Below are 25,127 nucleotides of genomic sequence, written 5' to 3'. Positions count from 1 at the left end.
CCCAGGGGACTTACCTATTTTCACCCTTTCCAGAATTTCCAACACCACTTCTCTACATACCTCAAAGCCATCCATTCTACTTAATTGTGACTCAGTACTCACATTGACAACAATGTCCTGTTCCTGATTGAATACTGACGAAAAGTATTCATTCAGTGTCTCCCCAATCTCTTCAGCCTCCACACGCAACTTCCCACTACTATCCTTGACTGGACCTATTCCTACCCTAGTCATTCTTTTATTCCTGACATACCTATAGAAAGCCTTCGGGTTTTCCCTAATCCTACCAACTAAGGACCTTTCATGTCCCCTCCTTGTTGCTCTTAGCTCTCTCTTCAGGTCCTTCCTGGCTACCTTATAACTCTCAATCGCCCCAATTGAACCTTCACGCCTCATCTTTACATAGGCTGCCCTCTTCCATTTAAAAAGGGATTCCAATTCCTTATTAAACCACGGCTCCCTCACACGACCCTTTCCTCCCTGTCTGACGGGTACATACTTATCAAGGACACTCAATAGTTCCTCCTTGAACAAGCTCCACATATCAATTGCACCCTTGCCTTGAAGCTTACTTTTCCAGGCCACACATCCTAAGTCATGCCTCACAGCATCATAATTTCCCTGCCCCCAGCTATAACTCTTGCCCTGTAGTGCAAACTTATCCCTCTCCATCACTAGAGTAAAAGTCACCGAATTGTGGTCACTGTCCCCAAAGTGCTCACCTACCTCTAATTCTAACACCTGGCCTGGTTCAAATCCAGTATGGCCTCACCTCTTGTTGGCCTATCTACATATTGTGTCAGGAAACCCTCCTGCACACATTGGATAAACACTGACCCATCTAACGAACTTGAGCTATAGCTTTCCCAATCAATATCAGGAAAGTTAAAGTCCCCCATAACAACCACCCTATTACTTTCACTCTTCTCTTGAATCATCCTCGCAATCCTTCCTTCTACATTCCCAGGACTATTAGGAGGCCTGTAAAAAACTCCTAATAGGGTGAGCTCACCGTTCCTATTCCTAACCTCAGACCAAACTACCTCAGATGGCGAGTCTTCATCCATCGTCCTTTCCACAGCTGTGATACTATCTTTGACAAGCAATGCCACACCTCCCCCTCTTTTACCCTCACCTCTGACCCTACTAAAACATTTAAACCCTGGAACCTGCAACAGGCAATCTTGTCCCTGTTCTACCCATGTCTCCGTAATAGCCACAACATCGAAGTCCCAGGTACCAACCCACGCTGCACGTTCACCTACCTTATTCCGTATACTTCTTGCATTGAAGTATACACACTTCAAACCACTTTCCTGTTTACAGGCACCCTCCTTTGAAATTGATGCCATGTTCCTAACCTCCCTGCACTCCAGGTCCTGCACCCTAAAGCTACAGTCTGGTTCCCATGCCCCTGCAGAGTTAGTTTAAACCCCCCCCCCCCCAAGAGCACTAGCAAACCTCCCACCAAGGATACTGGTGCCTCCTCAGGATCAGGTGCAGACCATCCTGTTTATAGAGGTCCCACCTTCCCCAGAAAGAACCCCAGTTATCCAAATACCGGAATCCCTCCCTCCTGCACCATCCCTGTAGCCACGCATTTAACTGTTCTCTCTCCCTATTCCTCGACTCTCTATCACGTGGCACGGGTAACAAACCAGAGACAACAACTCTGTTCGTTCTAACTCTGAGCTTCCAACCTAGCTCCCTGAAAGCCTGCCTAACATCTTCAGCGCTCCTTCTACCTATGTCATTGGTGCCAATGTGGACCACGACTTCGGGCTGCTCCCCCTCCCCCTTAAGGACCCGGAAAACACGATCAGCGACATCACGTACCCTTGCACCTGGGAGGCAACATACCAAACGTGAGTCTCTCTCGTTCCCACAAAACCGCCTATCTGTGCCCCGAACTATCGAGTCCCCAATTACTATTGCTCTGCTCTTCTCCACCCTTCCCTTCTGAGTAACGGGGACAGGCTCCGTGCCAGAGGCCTGAGCCCCGTTACTTACCCCTGGTAAGTCGTCCCCCCCACAAGTATCCAATACTTCGCCATAACAGGTGGATATACTGAACGGTCTCCTCGTGTATCCCGGAGATGGGACCGAGGGATTGATTGGTCTTCTCTTGTTCCAATACAACAGACACGTGTCTAAATTACCTCTTCCTTTCTCATCAAAGAAGTCTCAGATAGTTTTTATCCTATCCAATTCCCTTGCAATAGTCTCGGTGGGTCTGAATGGCCTCCTGTTATCCCAGTGTAACAATCTCTAGTCAATGTGTGACCTCTTCCAATTCCTATGTTGCAGACTTGAGGAGGCTGACTGGACTGATCCTGTTGCTGTTTAACAGTATACTGGTGCAGCATAGGCTCGAGTGGCTGATTGGCCTCCTTCTGTAAGTGTATATCAGGCTCCAGGCTGAATAGCCTCGTCCTGTTTTGGTGTAACACGTTCTAAGGCCTGAATATCCTCCTGTTGTTCCTGTGTAACAGGCTGGAGAACGGAATGGATTCCTCCACTATCTGTGTAATTCACTTCACATGTTGAATCCTTCTATCATCGATGTTCAAATAAGATCATCTTCAATTTTTGAAACTCCAATGCCTACTGGGTCAATCTGATCATCCTTTCATTATATGTTAGCACCTTCATTGCAGGAATGATTGAGGGAACCATCTCTGAGCTGCGTCCAATTTAAAACATTCGTTCTTCATTGAAGAGATTAAATCTGTACACACTACTCCAGATGTGATCTCACTAAGACCCTGTACAGCAGCAGCAACACTTTACCAGCCTGCTTTAAGGTTCCCACCCAGCTTAGAACTGTCTCAGCTCTCTGGGAGAATACAGAGCATTGTTGGAAGATCATTGTCCTTCTCTACTCCATCAGCATAACGGGAAATCTGGAGAAATTAAAGTTTGAGAAGATCATAAATGATGTGGTGAGATGATCTCTACCATTCATCTCCCCAGAGCCCACGTCGCTCACATTCCAATGTATCTTGTGGGTGGCACGGTGGCACAGTGGTTAGCACTGTTGCCTCACAGCGCCCGAGACCCGGGTTCAATTCCTGCCTCAAGCGACTGACTGTGTGGAGTTTGTACGTTCTCCCCGTGTCTGGGTGGGCTTCCTCCGGGTGCTCCGGTTTCCTCCCACAGTCCAAAGATGTGCAGGTCAGGTGAATTGGCCATACTAAATTGCCCGTAGCGTTAGGTACGGTGTAAATGCAGGGGCATAGGTGGGTTGCGCTTCGGCGGGTTGGTGTGGACTTGTTGGGCTGAAGGGCCTGCTTCCACACTGTAATGTAATCTAATCTAGTAAAGTGGAGCGCAAAAACAGCAAGGAGGAGCAAACATTGATGGGAGTTATATATCAAAGTGAAAGCTGCAGTACAAATGCTGGACATGTTATAAAACAGGAAATTAGATTTACACATTGGTGGCGACTGCAGTAATAATGTAATGTTTACATTATATCTAAACTGTGTTAACCCAATTGAATGCTGATGCTGGGAAAAATGGATTTCATGACCACGTGTGAGATGGTTTGCGTTAACATTATGTTGGGCACTGAGCTCGAGATCAGGTTATTTAGGAATTGGTGCTGAGTGATCAGAAGAGCTAATTGAAACTGGAAAGGACCTTTTGGGAACAGTGACCACAATGTATTGGTTTTCTTTTATGCTGTTGAGTACACGACAGATTTTGTTTTATTTGAAGTAACCGTTATAAATCTGAGTCATGCAAGCCAACAAGGTGTGAGGAGAAAATAGGGACGACAGATGCTGGAGATCAGAGTCGAAGAGTGTGGTGCTGGAAAAGCACAGTCAGGCAGCATACTAAGAGTAGATAAATCGATGTTTCGGGCTTAAGCCCTTCATCAGGAAAGAAGCTTATGGGCTAAGGGGGATGAGAAATAAATGTGAAGGGGGTGCGACGGGGGAGGTAGCTGGGATTGCGATAGGTAGATGAAGGTGAGGTTGAAAGTGATAGGTGATTAAGGGAGACAGAACGCCTCATCTGCTGCAACCATTAAACCCAATGTGGTCTTCTCTGCATTGGCGAGGCAGGAGGTCAACTTGTGGATCATTTCAGCGAACATCTCTGGGACAGCCACATTGAACAACTCCATCGCCTTTTGGCTCAGCACTTTAAATCCCCTTCCCACTCTGCCAAGGACATGAGGGCACTGGGCCTGCTGTATCGCCAAACCCAAGCCACCAGAAGCCTGGAGGAAGAAAGCCTTATCTTCTGTCTTGGGACCTTCCAAACGCAGGGGCTCATAGTGGATTTCTCCATTTCCTCTAATCCCACCTTATCCTACTCCAAACTTCCAAGTTAGCACCGCTCTTTTGAATGTTCCTATGTGTCCACCTTCCTCCCTATCAATCTGGTCCACCCTCCTCTCCGACTATAACATTGAACCCCACCTTCATCTGCCTATTAGATGAAAGGAGGCAGCTTAGAAAAATGCCAAGTGTTTCAGTGAGCCAGTGGATTCAGAGAAATGTAGGACCCAGCAAAGGATGACCAAGAAACTGAGAAGAAAATCAAAATGAGAAAAAGCGTGCAAACGAAAGAAAACCAAAAAGACTGCTAAAAGGCATCTATCAATGTATGAAAACAAAATAAAAACAAGGTCAAATGTGGAACAGTGGATGTGCATTCAGGATAATTTATTGCAGAGAACAGAGAAATTGCAGGGAAAAGAAACAGTTTCTTTGCGTCTATCTTCATGGAAGAATGTCCAGAAATTCTTCCAGAAATACCAAGTGACCATGGGACTTGTGTAATTAAAGTCTAAGATCATTCTTATCTTTGAAAAGAAAGTTGGATTGAGTATTTATAAATCTGACAGACTAGATGCACATCATACAAGAATTTCAGAGGAAGTAGCAATAGACATGTTGATTGCATCAAGGATTTTCACTTTATTTTCCGACACATTTCCGAAAGTCATTTAGCCAATCTGGATAAGGCAAAGGTTATAAATATTATACAATAGTTTAAGAAAGTACGAATTTGGAGAATGGTGAACTGCAGACCAGTTATCTTGTCATCCGCAGTCAGGTATCTGTTGGACAAGAACATGCTACTAGATATATAGAAGGTAATAACATAACTGGGGAGTGTGAGAATGTACCGATGAAAGGAAAACTGGAAGTGGCAAACATCTTTTTGGAATGGGTTGAAGATGATTCTTGTGGACATAGGCAATGAACAACCAATGTATAACGTATAGTTGGATATTCCCGAGCTTTTTTTAAAGAACTCACACAGCAAGTTCATAATAAAAATTAAAGCGAGAAGTATTGGGAAGAACATATGCCAATGGGAAAGTAAAAATTCGGTTTACAGTCATGTGAATGTAATTGAAAGATAGAGGATGTCGTGCACCAGTTGCATCGAGTGTTCATGAGACTACACTTAGAGTATTGTGTACCGTTCGGAGTCCCAATCTAAGAAAGAACATATTGACTACAGAGGAGCTTTAAAAGGTTTTATCCAGATTAATCCGTTAAATGGCAAGATTGTCTGCTGGGGAACCTCAGCCTGTAATCTCGAGTTTCAAACATGAGAGTTGATTGTAGTGAATCTTAGAAACATCGAAAGGACTGAATAACAGAGGGACATGGAGAAGTACAGGTAGGCGGGATAAGGAAGAATCCCACGATATTCTACAAGGACAAGTAGAACAGAATAATCAGCAAACAGTTAGTGTCCATTAGAAACCAAAGGGGCAATCTGTGTGTCAAGCTGGAGAACATTGATGGATTGTTACATGAGATCTTCCCATCTATTTTACTTGGGAGAAGGAGGAGGCAGGTAGGGAATTCAAGAAGATGGACTAGGAAGCTCTTGAACAGATGGATTTAAAATACGAACAGGGATTTGAGGTTTGTTCTGTACAAATTTGGACCAATCTCCATGTCTGAATGAGTTGTATTACAGGCGGCTGTTGGGGTCAAAGGAGGAAAGACACTGACTGAATATTTTAATTAGAATCTGACCATAGGGGAGGTACCAGAGAACGAGAGAACTGCTAATACAATTCCACTTCGCAGTAAGGGTGGGAGAGATAGACTAGGGAACTATAGACGAGCGAGTATTAGATCACTGTTAAGGAAACTACTCGATAAAATAGGGAGGGAGAAAATCGAACTCCAATCAGAGTTGCAAGGTTTGATCAGGGATAGTCATCATGACTTTATCAGGAGAAAGTCACATCCAATGGATTTGATTGAATGAGTTTGAGGAGGTAGATTATTTAGTTTTGTAGGAAGGCCTTTGACAAATTTCCACCTGGGAAACTGAAAAATAAAGTAAAATCTCACAATATGATGGATAACTTGGCAAGTTACAACGAAAATTGTCTTTGTAGCAGGTGACAGAGGGTGGTGGGAGAAGGCTGTTTGTGTGACTGGAGACCAGTGTCCCCTGGTGTACCACAGAGATCAGTGCTGTGTCCCTTATTGTTTGTGTTATTCATAACAAAATATAGATCTGAATGTGGAGGGGGGCTAGGTAGAGAGTGGGGGAGGTGTGATAAGTAAGTGTATGTTTGACATAAAGATTGGCTGAGTGGTTAGCAGTGAGGGGGAAGGCCTTAAGTTACAGGAAGATCCAGATGGAATGGTCAGATGGGCACATCAATGGCAGATGGAATGTAACCCTGATAAATATGAGGTAATGCACTTTGGGAGATGGAACCAGGCAGGGGAGGACTCAATGAATGGCAGCACACTGGGAAGCTGAGACTGTGCTTCTCCATACATCCCTGAATGTGACTGGACAGGTGAATTCTTAAAAATGTGTTGCTGGAAAAGCGCAGCAGGTCAGGCAGCATCAAAGGAGCAGGAAAATCGATGTTTCGGGCAGATTCCTGAAGAAGGCTTATGCCCGAAACGTTGATTCTGCTGCTCCTTTGATACTGCCTGACCTGCTGCGCTTTTCCAGCAACACATTTTTTAAGCTCTGATCTCCAGCATCTGCATTCCTCACTTTCTCCTGGACAGGTTAATGCACTAGTTAAGAATTGCCCCTTGGATGTAGCGTTTCCTAATCAGGGTGTAGATTATAAGAGCAATACAGGGCTTTGGTTCGGCAAAAATGGAGTACTGTATGTAGTTCCGGGAACCACATTCCAGGAAGGATGTGATTGTACTGGAGAGGGTGCAGAGTTGATTCACCAGGATGTTCCCTGGAATGGATCATATCAGCTATGGAGAGAGGCTGGATAAGCTCAGATTGTTTACTCCGGAGCAGCGAAAGTTGAGGAGTCAGTGATTCAGACGGATAAGATTATAAGCGACACGGACAGAGTGGATAGGCAGCAGCTGTTCCTTTCAGTGAGAGGGTCAAGTACAAAGGAGCACACTTTTAAGGTGTGAGCTGCACGGTGTCACAGTGGTAAGCACGGCTGCCTCACAGCGCTAGAGACCCGGCTTCAATTCCCGCCTCAGGCGACTGACTGTGTGGAGTTTGCACATTCTCCCCGTGTCTGCGTGGGTTCAGTCCCACAGTCTAAAGATGTGCAGGTCAGGTGAATTGGCCATGCTAAATTGTCCATAGTGTTAGGTTAGGGGTAAATGTAGGGGTATGGGTGGGTTGCGCTTCGGCGGGTCAGTGTGGACTTGTTGAGCTGAAGGGCCTGTTTCCACACTGTAATGTAATATAAAGTGAAGAGTTTGAGTTTCAGAGATGATTTAAACATTTCTTTACCTCGAGGTCTGGGGTTCGGGGATTACTTCCTGAGAGGGGAATGATCACCTCACAATCGTTAAAAACTACTTGGACGAGCAATTGGAAGTGTCATAACATTCCAGGCCTGCTGTAGGAAAGTGGGACTAGTATAGATCCTGCTGCATTTCTGTTGGCACAGAGTCTCTGCCCCTGTGAGTGTATGGTGTGGAAGGTCAATTATTGAACAGTTTAAGGCAGGAATTGATGGATTTCTGCAGAGTTATATTCATAAGGTTTATCAGAGTGAACTGTATTAGCCTGTTAAATTATGTCAATGTGAGAAATATGAGAAAACAAGTGCAGTTTCCTTACAGTTTGAAAACAGAGAATGGAGAATGGGGAACAGGGAAATGGCAGAACTATGAAGCCATGACTTCAGTTCTGTCTTCACAGAACTTTCTAAGAATACAAGGAAAACCGAGTGTGGTGTGGGAAAATGGTAGAGTACATGGAACAATAAACATAGTAAGTAAATAGTTTAGCAGAAATTATTGTTGCTGAATGTAATGGTCATAGACAACACCAACATAGATTTATGAAATGGAAATTATGTTTGAGAAGCAAACTGGGAGACAAACGAAAGAGAAGCAATGGATGTAAAACACTTTGATTTTTAGAAAAATGTTGGTAAAGCTCCAAGCCCAATTTGCAAAATCAAATCTGAGTGGATTGGGGCTAATATATGGACATGTTTCTAGAATGGGACAGCTGGCAGGAAACAGTGAATCGAAAAAAAAACAGACTCGACAAGCAATAACCTGACATTTTCTGAAAGGTATGATTCGGTGAGTATGACTATGTCCCAGACTCCCCATTACCTTCCCCAGATATCTCCTGTTTCATCAGCAGGACGGACAGAGCAGAAGTGGCGGCACAGTGGGATACAGTTGGAAGGAAATTGCTCTTGGAGTCCTCAACAGTGACTCCGTATCCCATGAAGTCTCATGGCATTAGTTTGCACATGGGAAAGGAAACCTCCTGCTGATTACCATGTACCAGCCTCTCTCAACTGATTCTCAGTACTCCTCCATGCTGGCCAATACTTGGAGGAAGCACTGAGGGGATGCACGTACGCAAGATGTACTCTGGGTGGGGGATTTCAATGTTCACCACCAACAGTTTCTCAGCTACAGCAATACTGATCGAGCTGGCCGGGTCCTAAAGGACATAGCTGGCGGCAGGTGGTGAAGGAACCAACAAGAGGAAAATACATACTTGACCACAGCCTTACTAATCTGCCAGTTGCAGAAGTATCTGTCCATGACAGTATCGGTAAGAGTGACCACCGCATAGTCATTGTGGAGATAAAGTCACACCTGCACATTGAGAATAACCTCCACCAATTTGGCAGGTCCTATCACGGTGCTTAATAGGACAGACTTCGAACAGATCTAGCAGCTCAAATCTGGGTGTCCATAAGGTGGTGTGGGTCATCAATAGCAGTGGAATTGTACTCCCGCATAACCTCATGGCCTGGCATATCCCCCTCGCAACAATCACCATCAATCCAGAGGATCAAGCTTGGTTCAATGGAGTGTGCAGGACGGCAGGAGCAGCACCAGGCATACCTGACAATGAGGTGTCAGCTTGGTGAAGCCACCAAAAAAGACAACGTGCCTGCCAAACAGCATAAGCAGGAAGTGATAGACAGAGCTAAGTGTTCCCACAAGCAATGGTTCAGATCTAAGCTCTGGGAATTGTAAAAAATTGAAGTCCTACATTGGGAACAATTTTACAATTCACTGGAGGAAGAGATTACAAATAACCCCTTCCTCCATGATGAAAGAGCCCAGCACTTCAGTGTATAAGATAAGGCTGATGCATTCGCAACAATCTTCAGTCAGAAATGCTGAGTGGATGATCCTCCAGTTGTCCACAGTGATTCAGTTACCAGTCATCAGTCAATTTGATTCAGTCCACGCGATATCCAGAAATGATTGGAGATACTGGATCCTCCATAGGGTCCATAATCTGACAATATTCTGGTAATAGTACTGAATACTTTTACTCCATAACTTGCCACTCCCCTAGCCAAACTGTTTCAATACAGTTACAACAATGGCTTTCCCCGATTATGTAGTAAATTACCAAAGTATCTCCTGTATATGAAAAGCAAAACAAATCCAATCTGGCCAATTACCACTTCATCAGTCTATTCTCGATCATCAGTAAAGTGGTGGAAGGTCTCAGTGTTTTTAAGCAGCACCTGCTCAGCAATAACCTGCTCAATGACGACCAGTTTCGCCTCCAGCAGGGCCACTCAGCTCCTCACCTCATTACCGTGGTTCAAACATGGACAAAAGAGCTTAATTACAGAGGTGGGGTGATAGTGACAGCCCTTTAAGTCAAGGCTGCCTTCTACCATCAAGGGGCGTTAACAAAACTGGAATCGATGGGTATCAGAAGCAAACTCCCCGCTGGTTAGAATCGTATCTGACACGTAGGAAGGTGGTCATGGTTGATAAAGGTCAGTCAACTCAGCTCCAAGTCTGCAGGAGTTCCTCGAGCAGTGGCCAAAAACTTCTTCAGGGTTGCTTCATCAATGACCTTCCTTCCATTTTATGGTCAGACGTGAGGATGTTCGCCAATGATTGTACAATGTTCTGCATCATTTGTGGCTCCTCAGATACTGAAGCAGTCCGTGTTCAATTACGACAAGATCTGGACAGTATCCAGGCTGACAAACGGCAAGTAATATTCAGGCCACACAAATGCTAGACCATGACCATCACCAATAAAATACAATCTAACCTGCCCCTTGGTATTCAATGGTGTTACTATCACTGAATCCCCCAGTATCAAAGTCCTGGTGGGTAATCATTGCTCAGAAACTCACTGGTCTCGCCACATAAACACAATAACTACAAGAGCAAGTCAGGAGTTAGGAATACTGCGGCGAGTAACTCACATCCTGATTTCCAAAAGTCTGTCCTTCATCTACAATGCATAAGTCAGAAGTGTGATAGAAGACTCCCAATTTGCCTTGATGAGTGCAGCCCCAACAACACTCAAGAAGCATTATACCATCCAGGACAAAGCAACCAGTTTGATTGTCCCTATATCCACAATGCTGCACCATCAACGCTCAGCAGCAGCAGTGTTTTACTATCTATATGCTGCAGTGAAATGATTCATCAAAGATCCTCAGAGACCATCTTCCCAACACACGATCACGTCCATCTAGAAGGACAAGGGCTGCAGATGTATGGAAGTACTATCATCTTTAGGTTCCCCTCCAAGCCATTCAGCATCCTGTCTTGGAAATATATCACCGCTCCTTCACTGTCACTGGATCAGAATCCTGAGATTCCCTTGCTAATGGCATTGGAGGTCAACCACAGCAGGTCGACTGCAGTGTTCAACAAGGCAGCTCACCACCACCTTCTCAAGGGCAACTCGGGTCAGGTAATAAATGCTGGCCTAGCCAGTGACTCCGAGATTCATGAAATAAATAAATAGAAATTAACAGAGGCCGGTTGCTGAGGTGTCGCAGGGATCGGTGCTTGGGGCCCAGCTGTCCACAATGCCCTTTAAACATTGGGTTGCCGGAATCAGATACAATATATCCCATCCTGCTGACAGCGCTAACGGATGTGGGATTGTGAGTGGGTGAGGAGGATGGAAAAAAGCACCGAGAAGACTAAGACAGGTGGAGTGAATGGGTAAATACGTGACAGATGGAGAACAATGTGGATAGAGGTGACGGTATGCCCTTTGGTGGAAACAATAAATTGGCAGCCTACCATTTGAAAGGGATTGGTTGAAACATGTTAATCTACAAAGGGACGTATGCTCCTTTTTGTTGTTTCCTTCTGCATAAACCTGAGGCCCCTGCAGCGCAGTGAGTCCTGCAACCAGAAGTCAATACTGGGCATGGCATTGGCACGCTGCCCAGTGTATATACAACCAGCAAGTGGGGAGCTATAACATTGAAAAGGATCTGGATCTCCTTGTACACCAGTCACTGAAAGCAATATTGCAGGAAAGAAAGCAGGAAAGAAGATAAATTGTGTGCTGACCTTCATTTCAGGGGGATGTGAGTCCAGGAGAAAGGGTGTCTTACTGTAGCTGTACAGGGACTTGGGGAGACATCATCTCAAACATTGTGCAGTATTGTGGACAGTTCTCATCTCCATATCTAATAAAGGGCAAACCTGACATTGACAGAGAGCAGTGAAGAATGACCAGACTGATATCTGGGATGGCGAGCTTGTTGTGGGAGCAGAGTTTGTGGTGACTGAGCCAGTATTCCATGGGGTTTGGGAAAATCAGTGGAGAAATCAGTGAAATATACAAAACTCTGACAGGGTGAGACAGATTGGAAGCAGGAATGATAATTCCCCTGGCTGGTACAGGCAGGTCACTCTGCATTGAGATGAGAATAAATGCCTGTACTCACTCTCTGGGGAACCTGGGGAATTCACTCGCACCTGGAAACCGAGACACTGATTATAAATAAGGATTTCGAGACAGTTAAGGGATGGTGGGAGAGCAGGAGTACAGTGTGGAAATGAAGGACCAACCATCATTTCATTGAATGGGTTGCAAACACGATGGACCAAACGTACTATTGCACCGCCTATTTTATAGCTTCCCAAGGTTACTCACATTAACGGATATGTATATCGTGTGGGGTAAGTGCATTGCGGAGATTTTTTTCATGAACTAGAATGGGGAGGCTCAAAGTGTTGTATGATCTAGTCCTTTCCCAATGTTTCTGTGCAGTGTGTGGGAAAGCTCGGTAAATGTTGTCACAAGCTCTCAGATGTGAGGAATGAGGTTTCTGCAGGGTCGACAGGACTGTGCTGCCACTGCATTTTCCGACATTGATTCTTGAGGGCGGGTGTTCTGTCCGGTTTCATCCTTTCAGACCTCGGAGAAGTTAGATACAAATGAGTGCCTTGATTGACCGTTTCTGAGACCATTGAAATGTTTATCACATGTCAGGGTCTTTGGAGTCACTATTAGGCCAGCCCAGACAATCGGGAGATTCACTTTCTAAAAGTACATTGGAGAAGGAAATTCTGTTTACAATCCATATTGGCTTCAAGGTCACTGTTACTGACACCAGATTTTAGATCTCGATATTTTATTAATTGCTTTTAACTTCCACCTGCTGCCAGAGCATTAGCCTGGTCTGGATTAATAATCCAGTGACATTTCCACAGCACCATATCCACATGGGGATCTATCGGAAACCATACTGAACAGGTTACTTCTGTGCTGCTTGACACTCTGTCAAAAAGAACTCCCACCAATTTGGCTGTTATGATGGGACTGAGGGGGTAGTAATTGGTCAGTTTGTAATATTTCACATCTTAGTGGACAGGACACAGCTGAATAATTTTCGACATTGCCAGAGAGATTTCAGGTTTGGAGCTGGAATGAAACAGCTTCCCCAGGGACACGGCTTGTTGTGCAGCACAAGTCTGCAGTCCCATTGCAGGAATGGGGTCAGGACCCATTGCCTTTGTCGTAACTACTGTGTTCAGCTGTTTCTTCATGTCACATGCAGCGAATGAAATTGGCTGAAGACTGCCATCTGTGATTTTGTTGGCATCATGATGAGGGTGAGGTGTATCATCGACTCAACACTTCTGGCAGAGGATGGTGCAGATAAAACATCCTTCTCTTTTACACTGATGTGCAGGTCTGTTCCAATATTTAGGATGGGGATGTTTGTGGAACCCTCTCCTCCAGTCATTTGTTTAATCGTCCATCACCATTTATGACTGACTGTGGCAGAACTGCAGGGCTTCGTTCAGAACTGTTGGACAAGTCCCGTAGCTTTAATGAGTTAGCATCAGGTTAAGGTTCAAGTGATTCTGACTCTGACATGTTCACCCACGCTCGTCACTGAGCCATAGATGGTGTTGATTGTAATGATAGACTGAGGTGTCACCCTGGCAAAAAGTTACAGGTTGTGGTGGAATGCTGTTCTGCTTCTCCTGCTGCTGTGGTTTACAGCACGACATAAATACGCAGTTTCGAGCTGCAATATCTGCAATGCAATTCTGCTGTCTGTTCCCCAATTCTCAGAGACCATTCACCCATCAACCCTGCACTCAGTGACCTAACCTGGTTTCTGATGTGGAAATACTTCCATTTTCAAACTCTCATTCTGCTGAGGGTCTGTCTCCCTGGGTTTTGCTTCCAATCTGACACATTCCACAAAAACATTTAACTGATCTTAATTTAAAAGTTTAATTCAAATGTTTAATTCACCTGAATCTTTTTCCTTGAGAAATACCATCTTCTGTGTTGAAAGTGAATGTGTTTCCTCTGTTTCTCTCCCTGACCATGATTAAGATCTCTGGAGACAATAGACCATAGGTGCAGGAGTAGGCCATTCTGCCCTTCGAGGCTGCACCACCATTCAATATGATCATGGCTGATTATCCTTAATCAGTATCCTGTTCCTGCCTTATTTCCATAACCCTTGGTTCCACTATCCTTGAGAGCTCTATCCAACTCTTTCTTAAATGAATCTGGAGACTGGGCCGCCACTGCCCTCTGGGGCAGAGCATTTCACACAGCCACCACTCTCTGGGTGAAGAAGTTTCTCCTCATCTCTGTCCTAAATGGTCTACCCCATATTTTTAAGCTGTGTCCTGCCTCCAGAGAGTCCAATCCTTTAATAATCTTACATGTCTCAATCAGATCCCCTCTCAGTCTTCTAAACCCAAGAGGAGACAAGCCCAGTCGCTCCAGTCTTTCAGCGTAAGGTAGTCCTGCCATTCCAGGAATTGTGAACCTTGTGCACCTACGCTGTACTCCCTCAATAGCCAGAATGTATTTCCTCAAATTTGGGGACCAGAACTGCACACAATACTCCAGGTGTGGTCTCACCAGGGCCCTGTACAGCTGCAGAAGAACCTCTTTGCTTTTATACTCAATCCCTCTTGTTATGAAGGCCAGCAATGTATTAGCCTTCTTCACTACCTGCTGTACCTGCATGCTTACCTTCATTGATTGGTGTACATGAACACCCAGGTCTCTCTGTACTGCCCCTTTACCTAAGTTGATTCCATTTTGGTTGGTAATCTGCCTTCCTGTTCTTGCCACCAAAGTGGATAACCATACATTTATCCAAATTAAACGGCATCTGCCATGCATCTGCCCACTCAACTAACCTGCTCAGGTCACCCTGTAATCTCCTAACATCCTCCTCACATTTCACCCTGCCACCCAGCTTAGTATCATCAGCAAATTTGCTAATGTTATTACTAATACCATCTTCTATATTATTAATATGTATTGTAAAAAGCTGCGGTCCCAGCACTGATCCCTGCGATACCCCACTGGTCACTGCCTGCCATTCCAAAATAGAGCTGTCTATCACTACTCTTTGTTTCCTGTCAGCTAACCAACTTTCAGTCCAAGTTAGTACTTTGCCCCCATTACCATGCGCCCTAATTTTGCTCAATAACCTCCTATGTGGGACTTCATCAAAAGCTTTCTGAAAGTCCAGGTACACTACATCTACTGGATCTCCCATGTCCATCTTCAGAGTTACAGCCTCAAAAAAATCCAGAAGATCAGTCAAGCATGATGTCCCCTTCATAAATCCATGCTGACTCTGACCTATCCTGTTACTACTGTCCAGATGTGTCGTAATTTCATCCTTTATAATCGACTCCAGCATCTTTCCCACCACTGATGTCAGACTGAGTGGTTTATAATTTCCTGCTTTCTCTCTCCCACCTTTCATATAAAGTGGTCCAACATTAGTCACCCTTCAATCCGCAGGAACTGATCCCTAATCTTTCGAACTCTGGAAAACAATTACCAACGCATCCACGATTTCCCGAGCCACCTCCTTCAGTACCCGGGTTCTAGACCATCAGGCTCTGGGGACTTATCAACCTTCAGATCTAACAGTCTCTCCAACACCAATTCCTGGCAAATATAAATTCCCTTCAGTTCAGGTCCTTCAGCCACTGTTACCTCAGGGATTGTTTGTTTCTTGCCCAGTGAACACAGATCCAAAGTACCAATTCAATTCTTCTGCCATTTCTTTGTTCTCCGTAATGTATTCCCCTGTTTCTGTCTTCAATGGCCAAATTTTAGTCTTAACCATTTTGTTTTTTGCCTTTCACATTCCTAAAAAAGCTTTTACTAACCCCCTTTATATTTTTGGCCAGTTAACTTCGTACCTCATTTGTTTTCTCCGCATATTTCCTTCTTAGTAATCCTCTGTTGTTCTTTAAAAGCTTCCGAGTCTTCAGTTTTCCCACTTATCTTTGCTGAGTTATACTTTTTCTGTTTTAACTTTATATGTTTCTTAACTTCCCTCATCAGCCACGGCCACCCATGACTCCTCCTAGGATCTTTCTTCGTTTTGGAATGAACTGATCCTGCATCTTCTGCATTATACACAGAAATATCTGCCATTGTTCTTCCACTGTCATCCCTGCTAATGTATTGCACCATTTAACTTTGGTCAGCTCCTCCCTCATAGCTCCATTATTCCCTTTATTCAACAGGAATATTATCACTTCCGATTGTACTCTCTCCCTCTCAAATTGCAGATTGAAACTTATTGGATTATGGTCACTACTTCCTAATGGCTCCTTCACTTCGAAGTTCCTGATCAATTCTGGTTCGTTGCACAATTACAGATCCAGAATTGCCTTCTCCCTGGTCGGCTCCAGCACCAGCTGTTCTAAGAATCCATCTCTGAGGCACTCCACAAAGTCTCTTTCTTGGGGTCCAATACAATCCTGATTCTCCCAGTCTACCTGAATGTTGAAATCCCCAATAACAACTGTAGTGATATCTTTGTGACAGACCAATTTCAGCTCCTGATTTCACTTATATCCGACATCCAGACTACTGTTTGGGGGCCTGTAGATAACTCCCAAGAGGGTCTTTTTACGCTTAGAATTTCTCAGCTCTATCCACACTGACTCTACATCCCCTGACTCTAGGTTCCCCCCGCACAAGGGACTGAATATCACCTCTTGCCAACAGGGCCATCCCACCCCCTCTGCCCGTCAGTCTGTCCTTACGATAGCACGTGTAGCCTTGAATATTCATTTTGCAAGCACTGTCCACTTGAAGCCACGTCTCAGTTATCACCAGAATATGGTATCTGCCAATTTTCAAAAGAGCCTCGAGCTCATCCATCTTATTTATCATACTTCGTGCATTCATATTTAAAGTTTTTTTTTTAATTTGTTACTGCCCTCACTCTTCTCATCAACTCCTATTTCACGCGACCTGACAGTATGATCCCTTTTTGTGTTTTCTGCTTCATTGATACAGTTGTCTTTCTTGACGTCCCTTGTTCTAACTTTCCCTTCAATTTCCTTCTTCAACATCCAGTTTGTCCCTTCCACCCCGCCCCCCCGACTTAGTTTAAACGCAGCTGTGTTGCGGTAGCAAACCTGCCTGCCAAAATGCTGGTCTCCAACCTATTAAGGTGCAAACTGTCTCTCTTGTATAATTTATGCTTACCACAAAACATACCCCAGTGATCCAAGAATTTAAATCCTTGCTTCCTGCACCAGTTCCCCAGCCACACGTTCAAGTCCATTATTTGCCTGTTTCTGGCCTCATCAGACTGAGGAACTGGAAACAAACCGGAGATAACCACCCTGGACATCCTGCTTTTCAGCCTTCTTCCTAGTTCTCCGAAGTCCCGCTGTAGTATGTTCCTCCTCTTCTTCCCAACATCATTTGTGCCAACATGTACCACCACGTTTGGCTCTCCACCTTCGTCCTTGAGGATTTCCTGCACTCTGTCAGTGATGTCTTTAACCCTGGCACCAGGAAGGCAACGCACCATCCTTAAGTCCCGCCTGCTGCCACAAAACCCCGTCAGTTCCTCTCACTGTGGAGTCCCCTATGACCACGGCTCTGTGCAATGTCCGACTCTACCGCTCTGTCTCATCGCCAACTTTTGATTGACAGACCTGGCCGCCTGGCGGACTGACAGTGTCATCTGTCTCGACTGTTTCCAAACGATTCAACTTGTTCCTGACAGGTACTTCCCCCGGAGTCTCTTGCACCTGTCTCCTCTCTGCCTTCCTCATCGTCTGCTCTCTTCTGCTCTCTTCTGGTATGGTCGGTGTAATAACCTCACTGAAGGTCTTGCCCAAAAAGATATCGTTCTCTCGGATGAGACTAAGGTCCTCGAGTTCTTTCATCAGCGCTGCAACATGCTCGGTCAGTAGCTGAACGTGCACACACTTTCCACACATATACGAGCCAGACACACCAGAGTCGTTGACCTCCCACATCAAGCACGTAGCGCACTGAACCAGCTGGGCAGTCATGTCTTCACCCTCTTCAACTGTGGCATAATCACTTCACTCAACCTCCTTGTCAAAGACTTCTGAGCAAACGCCTCACTCTTCACTCTGTAGTGTCAGTGATGCCAGCCTTACGTAGTTTCAGAGCGATCCAATTCTCTGGATTCCCAATCATCTTCACCACGTTGTTGTTTCCTCTTTTGGTCTGAGGCCTTATCACTCGTGGCTGCCTTGTCCTTCAATGTTTGGCAATTCCTGTGGGCTGTGTTCCTTTGTACAGTGCACATACAATATGTTCAAATGCTGGGTCTGATGCCAGAACTTTTCTTTCCAATAATATGACAGACACTAACTTTGGAAAGAACCCAGCAGGCCAATATATTGAATTCCCGGAAGAAAGGGGATTAACTAAAATAAGTTGGGACACGAGAAGCAAGAATTTATAACACACATCCTGATAAGAATGAGACGAGAGTTGGGAATATCAGAAAAGGGGGAAAGTTAAGAGAAAGGGAAGGTATCACTTCAGATGAGGATCAAATAATGTTTTAATGCTTTTTAAATTTTGTACATCATGTGCATCATTTTTCGTTAACTGTGTCTCCGTTGCTCATTCAGAATGTGTTGTACACATATGAAAAATTCTATTTATCTGAACACACACTGATTAAACAATAAAATCATTTTTCCTCCATTTCAAACTGTCCTGTTGTCGTGCTAGCAGGACATATGAACACCAACTGGAAATCAAAAGACATGACCCACTATCACAAAGAAGGACACCACATTGACTGTGACAACACACACTTCCTAGGACAAAGCCACGCACGGAACTTCTGAGAGGCATGACATTCTAGCCAGACGTACATCAATAAACATATCAATTTAGATCCTAACTACCTTCCCTTGAAAAAAACTGGTAAAAACATCATGCGCCTTAAGAAACCAAGACCTATAAATAGAAAGACAGGACATACCAACAGTGCGTCACCAGAGCATCTTCCTGATGATGTTACCTCGTCATGGTGACGAAACATCTGAAAACAGACCTTCAAGCTCAGCGAGCTCACTTACACACTTGTAAATGGCTATCTTTCTCTTAATAGTGGAATTTGGGACTTCTCTGTCATTCAGGTTTTAACAGATTATGAGGCGAGGTGAACTTTTCTGTGTGTGTGGTCTTAATTAACAGAGGGGTTAGACAACGACATCATAACGGTCTGAGGGCTTGTCGTATGGGATTTGAACAGATTTTGGCTTTATAAGGTCCCAGCAGATTCAATCACTTGGCAGTTAGTGACCTAGATCTTCAAATAAAACAGGTGACAAAATTCATTTAATTTTGCTTCCTTGTGGTTGGTTAAATTAAAAGAAATGGATTTTAACATTACTAAGGAGGTTCTGAGGTTTGAAGACGATTCACAAGTTTGCCGACAAAGTTTAGAAAGACAAAGGAAGGGCATCCTTTTAGAATTAACATGTAGATTAGAAGTGGGTTTCACCAGGGACAAAAGGAAAGCTGTCACCAGAATGGAGTTGGTCAAGCACTTTGGTGTATCAGAGAAGCAGGAAACTGCAGTCGAGTTGGAAAAAAACTTAAATTGCAAGTTGGGCAATTGGAGTTAGAAGATAAAGAGAGAGACTGAAAGAGGTAGGTAAGTAACAGGTAGTAATAAAACGAGAATCTTTCTTGCCAATTCCTTTATTCGTAGAACCTTTCACGCGGCTTATGATTAATTGTGGAGCTTCCCTTTCTAAAGTAAAAGTGGAAACCAATATTTGCTGATCATAATGGATGTATCTACCAGATTTCCATGGATAATTCCATTATGGGGTGTTAAGGCAAAAAGGGAGGTAGAGGAGTTGTTGGTACCTTTACTCACTGTGAGCTACGCAGTGTGATTCAGTCAGACCAAGGGTCTCATTTTACTGCTCAGCTGTTTACGGACGTCATGGATAGCTTCGGCACGCAGCAGTTTAAATCAAGTGCATCCCATCCCGAATCGCAGGGGGCCTTGGAAAGTTGGCATCAGAAGCTGAAGACAATATTAACAGCGTACTGTCAGAATTACCCAAATGATTGGAATAAAGGCATCTCATTATATTGTTTGCCATTGGAGATGCCCCAAATAAATCTGCTCACTTTACATCCTTTGAGTTAATATTCATATATGAAGTGAGAGGTCCTTTGAAATTAATTAAATTTAAATTGACAGACCGAAGTCGGAGATCTCACACTTGGATGATGTATCTGAGGAAAGGGAGAAATTAGATGGAGTAGGTGAGTTAGCTAAACAACACCTGAAGAGGGCACAGCATGGAATGAAGCAGGTGACAGATAAAAACGCTGAAACTTTGACGATTTCCCGTGGAATGACATATTAGTATTGCCAACAGTGGTAGGAAATCCCTTCAAAGCCAGGTTTAGTGGCCCCTTTCAAATTAAAAAAAATGTTGAGTCAGTTAAACTATCTGGTAAAGGTACTGGATATGACAAAAAATGCTAGAGAATGTCATGTGAATGAATAATGCTCCAGAAACATTGAAGACTCCGGAACAGAGCTGTGGCCAGCTGAATAAATTGTGCAGTTTATCTGTATGATGTAGTGATCTTTAGCAAGTGAGTGAAAGCTCACATGGCAGAGCATGTTGAATGATTGCAAGAAGCAAACTTGGTAATAAACTTAAAGAAAACAGAATTCGCGAAGGCAGAGGTGATGTTCTTGGGACATTACATTGGACATGGAAGGTTGACCCCATGGAACACAAAGACGAATGGCTTTGAGGAATTTCCACGACCATCCTCAAGAAAGAGGTGCTTCGATTTTTGGAACTGAGTGGATTCTATCGGAAGTTTGTTGCAAACTTCAGCAGCGTATTGGCACCCCTGATGGACTTATTAAGGAAGAACACAGAATTGTGGTGGACAGAACAATGCCAGGAGGCATTAGAGAATTTTAAAGCCGGATTAATCATCGCACCAGTTTTAGCTGTACCAAATATTTTGAAAAATTTGAAAATTGTATTTGATGCTAGGGGTATAGGTGTCGGAGAAGTATTGATACAGCAAGATGATGTTGGAATTGAATGGCCAATTAGCTACTTGTCGAAAAAAACAATATCCACCAGAAAAAAAATACAAAATCTCCCTTATTGTAAAAGAATGATTAAGTTTCGCACGGGACTGACAATATTTTGATGTTTGGATTAGTGGTGTTGGAAGAGCACAGCAATTCAGGCAGTCCGAGGATTTTGCCTGTCCTCGGATGCTGCCTGAGCTGCTGTGCTCTTCCAGCACCACTAATCCAGAATCTGGTTTCCAGCATCTGCAGTCATTGTTTTTACCTCAATATTTTGATGTTTATATGACAAACAAATTGTCAGATATGGTTGTGGACAACGACAACCCTCTCGCATTTTTTTTAATATTTAAAGAACAGAATATGAGACTATTTCATTGGAGGCTTATGTTACCGACTTTAACCTTACAAAACGTACATGCAGTGGGTCCTAAAATGCGATCGCAGATGTGTTATCCCAGATTTAAAGGAAAAAGTTTAGATAAGATTTGACTTATTGCAGTGTCGCATATGTGTGCAGAATTAATATGTATGGTATGGCTGAGATTAATACTTTTGGAATTCATAATAATGGGATTAAGAATTAGAGGAAAAGAAATGAAACCATTTTTTCATTCTGCTGGTTCATGTTTTTTTTTCTGAAGTGGGGAGGTCTTATGAAGCCGAAGGCATGTCCGGTCACTTTCAGACAGAACGGGTTTTGCTGAATAGAAAGTACAGCCACAGATGCCTGCTAAAGGTCACTCTGTTCCACATGTCACCATTAGCTGGGAAATGGTTACCTGAGTTTTGGTTTCTGTTTTGACAACAATTCAAATAAAACCAAAGAGTTTAAATAACGCTCAGGATAGCAGAAGCCAACGAAATTTGAATATTATTGTTTGGACACCTGGAAAGCAATCAAATTATGAGAATTATTGTATCATGGGGAGTATTTTGAACTCTAGAGGGAGAGCCACTGCCATCCAACAACAGTGTAACTGCTGTAGAGCAGGAGTGTTAACTGGCCATTTCAAACACTTTCTATCAAATATACATGTCCATTCAAAAGCTACTTGCAATATATAAAAAAAAAATGACCCAGGGAGATCAGCAGCTGGAAGAGTGAACACAGCGGGGAAGATGGATTCTGTGTGGTCTTGAGATTGTAATGTTTAATATGTGGGTTGTTGGAACAGCATATTTTTACAGAGTTGGAGTCAGATATTAAGTAGCTAAGAAAAGAGGGGCGTGTATTCGTGAATAGTTGTTGTTTAGTATTCACTATTAAAGATAAGAAACTAACTTGTTATTTTTTGTTTAAATAGTGGAATGTAGGAGATCTGTGTTGCTCATATTTTAAAAGATTACGAGCTTTTCTGGGTGTTTGGCTTTAATTAACAGAGGGGTTCAACTCTACTTTGTAAATGTCCACCCACGCTCACCCCATTTCCCTGCAGTTGGCCCATATCCTTCCAGTCCTTTCCTATCCACATATTTATCCAAATGCTTTTGAAATATTGTTAATGTACCCCCTCAGCCCCATCTGCTGGCAGCTCAACCACGTACCATCTCTGGGTAAAGAAGTGACCCCCCAGGTTCCCTTTCATTCCTTCCACTTTAACCTTAAACTGATCCCATCCAGTCCTCAATTCTCTACACCTTGGAAGAAGACTGAGAGCATTGACCCTATTCATATCCCTCGTGATCTTATATAGCTCTATTAGGACACCCTCATTTTCTTACACGCTAAGGAAAATGTCCTAGCTTGTCCAACATCTCCCTATAACTCAGAACATCGGGTCCTGGCAACGTCTTTGTGAATTTCTTCTGCACTCTTTCTAGTTTAATAACATCCGCCTGATAACAAAGGTGACAAAACTGAACACAATACTCCAAGTGCGGCCTTACCAAAGTCGTGTGTAACTGCAACATAAATTCCCAACTCTATACTCAATATCCTGCCTCATGAAGGCCAGTGTGCCAACAGCCTTCTTCGTTGCCCTCTCTACATGTGACTCCACTCTGAGAGAACAGTGCACCTGAACACCAAGGTCTCTCTGCCCACTACACCCCTTAAGGCCCTCTCAGTCACCGTGAAACTCTTACCTTGATTTGATTTTCCATAATGCAAGACCTCACACTTCTATATTCAATTCCATTTGCAATTTCTCGGCCCACTTCCCCACCTGATTACGGTCCTGCTGCAATTTCAGATAATCTTCCTCATTGAACATACTTCCACTCACTTTAATGTCATCTGCAAACTTACTAATCATATCTTGTACATTCTCAACCAAGTCATAGATAACAAACAGCAATGGACCCAGACTCCAGTCTGACAACCATCCTTCCACTAAACCCTCTGCTTTCTACCATCAAGCCAACTGTTTATCCAATTGGCCAGTTCCCCCAGCATTCCATGTGATGTAACCTTCCTGAACAGCCTACCATGTGGAAACTTATCAAAGGTCTTACTGAAATCCATAGAGACTATGGCTGCTGCTCTGCCTTCGTCAACTTTCTTGGTCACTTCATCAAAGAACTCTAACAAATTTGGGAATCATGATCTCCCACTCACAAGTCTATGCTGACTGCTCCGAATCAAACCCTGTGTAAGTAATGGGTGCAGTCAATGGTATGCTGTCCTTCACTGTAAGATGATTCGAGTACATAAGTAAAGCCATCTTCCTGTTGTTGTCAAGCCTTGCTGAGAGATCATTTGGGGCACTCTGTACAGATTTGATCTCCTTTGTAAGAAATTATCGCCTTACCACAGATACGGGTGATGGTAACATGAGGATAGAGTGAAGAAGCTGAGTGTTTAATCTGTAGAGCTGTGAGAGACGAAGAAATGGTGATGCTGAAACGCGAGGAGTGGCAGCGATCACTTATTTCCAAAAGAGACATTGATAGGGTGAGAAATTCCATACTTTACCTAGGATTGATTGGTTTGATTTATTGCCACGTGTACCTCAGTACAGGGAAACACTTTATTTATGAGCAGTGGAGGCAGGTCATAGTAAGGATGAACTGGCAGATCATAGGGTGGAAATAGGCTTGGACAGAATAAGGCGTTCAGGTTACACTGAACAGGACGTGCACTAGACAAGATCAACATGAGTAATACCATCATTATTTGAACTTAGAGAGTCCATTAATCAGTCTAACGTGACTTTCCTAATAGTTTATATGCCTTAATTAACTCTCCCCACGTTATTGTGCAGTCGGTGTGTGAACCTGTACTGAACGTCACGTTGCTCACAATCCCGAACAGCAGCCACAATACATTCCATCTGAAACAGGTAGCCATTCCCACCAGCTTCCGCCCTACATAGAAACACCAGGCTGTCTTCTCGGAGATGAAAGATGCCTTTTTGAGACTTCACACAAGACATATGGCTTCCCTCCTCACCACTAGAAAACCACGTTAAGTGTGTATCATGAGCGACGGTGCCACGAGGAACAAAGTGGAGCAATCTGTCTGTGCAGCCTCTGCTCCACTTGGTCATCATATTAGAGCATCATTAGGAGATAGTGAGGACTGTGGGTGCTGGAGATCAGAGTAGACAGTGGTTTGCTGGAAAAGCACAGCAGGAGAGTCGACGTTTTGGGCATAAAAAAGTAAGCTGATGAAACACATGACTGAGTACCGGCATTACAGTTACCCTAATTGCTTATGAATATCAACCTAGTTTTAGGATTTAATTTTGACTTTCACCAGGATCAGCATCAATTATCTCATTCTATCCCCGTGTAAGTGCATTGAGGTGGGAATGGCCTCCTGCTGTTCCTGTGTAAGTGGCTCAAGGGATTGAATGGCTTCTTCATCGTCTGTTTGGACAGGGCCAAGAGTCTGATTGGGTTACCCCTGGTTCCTGTTTGACAGCTCGATGTGCTGACAAGTGTGATGATGTTGCAGCTTTAAGAGGTTATTTTGTCCTGGTTTCTTTTAAGAGAGAGATTGAATGATCGTTACCAAGCTGGCTAGTTAAGACCACTTGAGTAAACAGCTAGGGAAGCCTTGTGTTTATTTTAATGAAGACTGAATGGGTGTGGCCAGCTCTCA

This window comes from Chiloscyllium plagiosum, unplaced genomic scaffold (genome assembly GCF_037043375.1).
Source record: "Chiloscyllium plagiosum isolate Xiang-an unplaced genomic scaffold, Cpla_swu_hap1 HiC_scaffold_39, whole genome shotgun sequence".
In the NCBI taxonomy this organism is placed as follows: Eukaryota; Metazoa; Chordata; class Chondrichthyes; order Orectolobiformes; family Hemiscylliidae; genus Chiloscyllium; species Chiloscyllium plagiosum.
The sequence above is the reverse complement of the archived record's forward strand: the minus strand, read 5'-3'. Positions refer to the sequence as shown.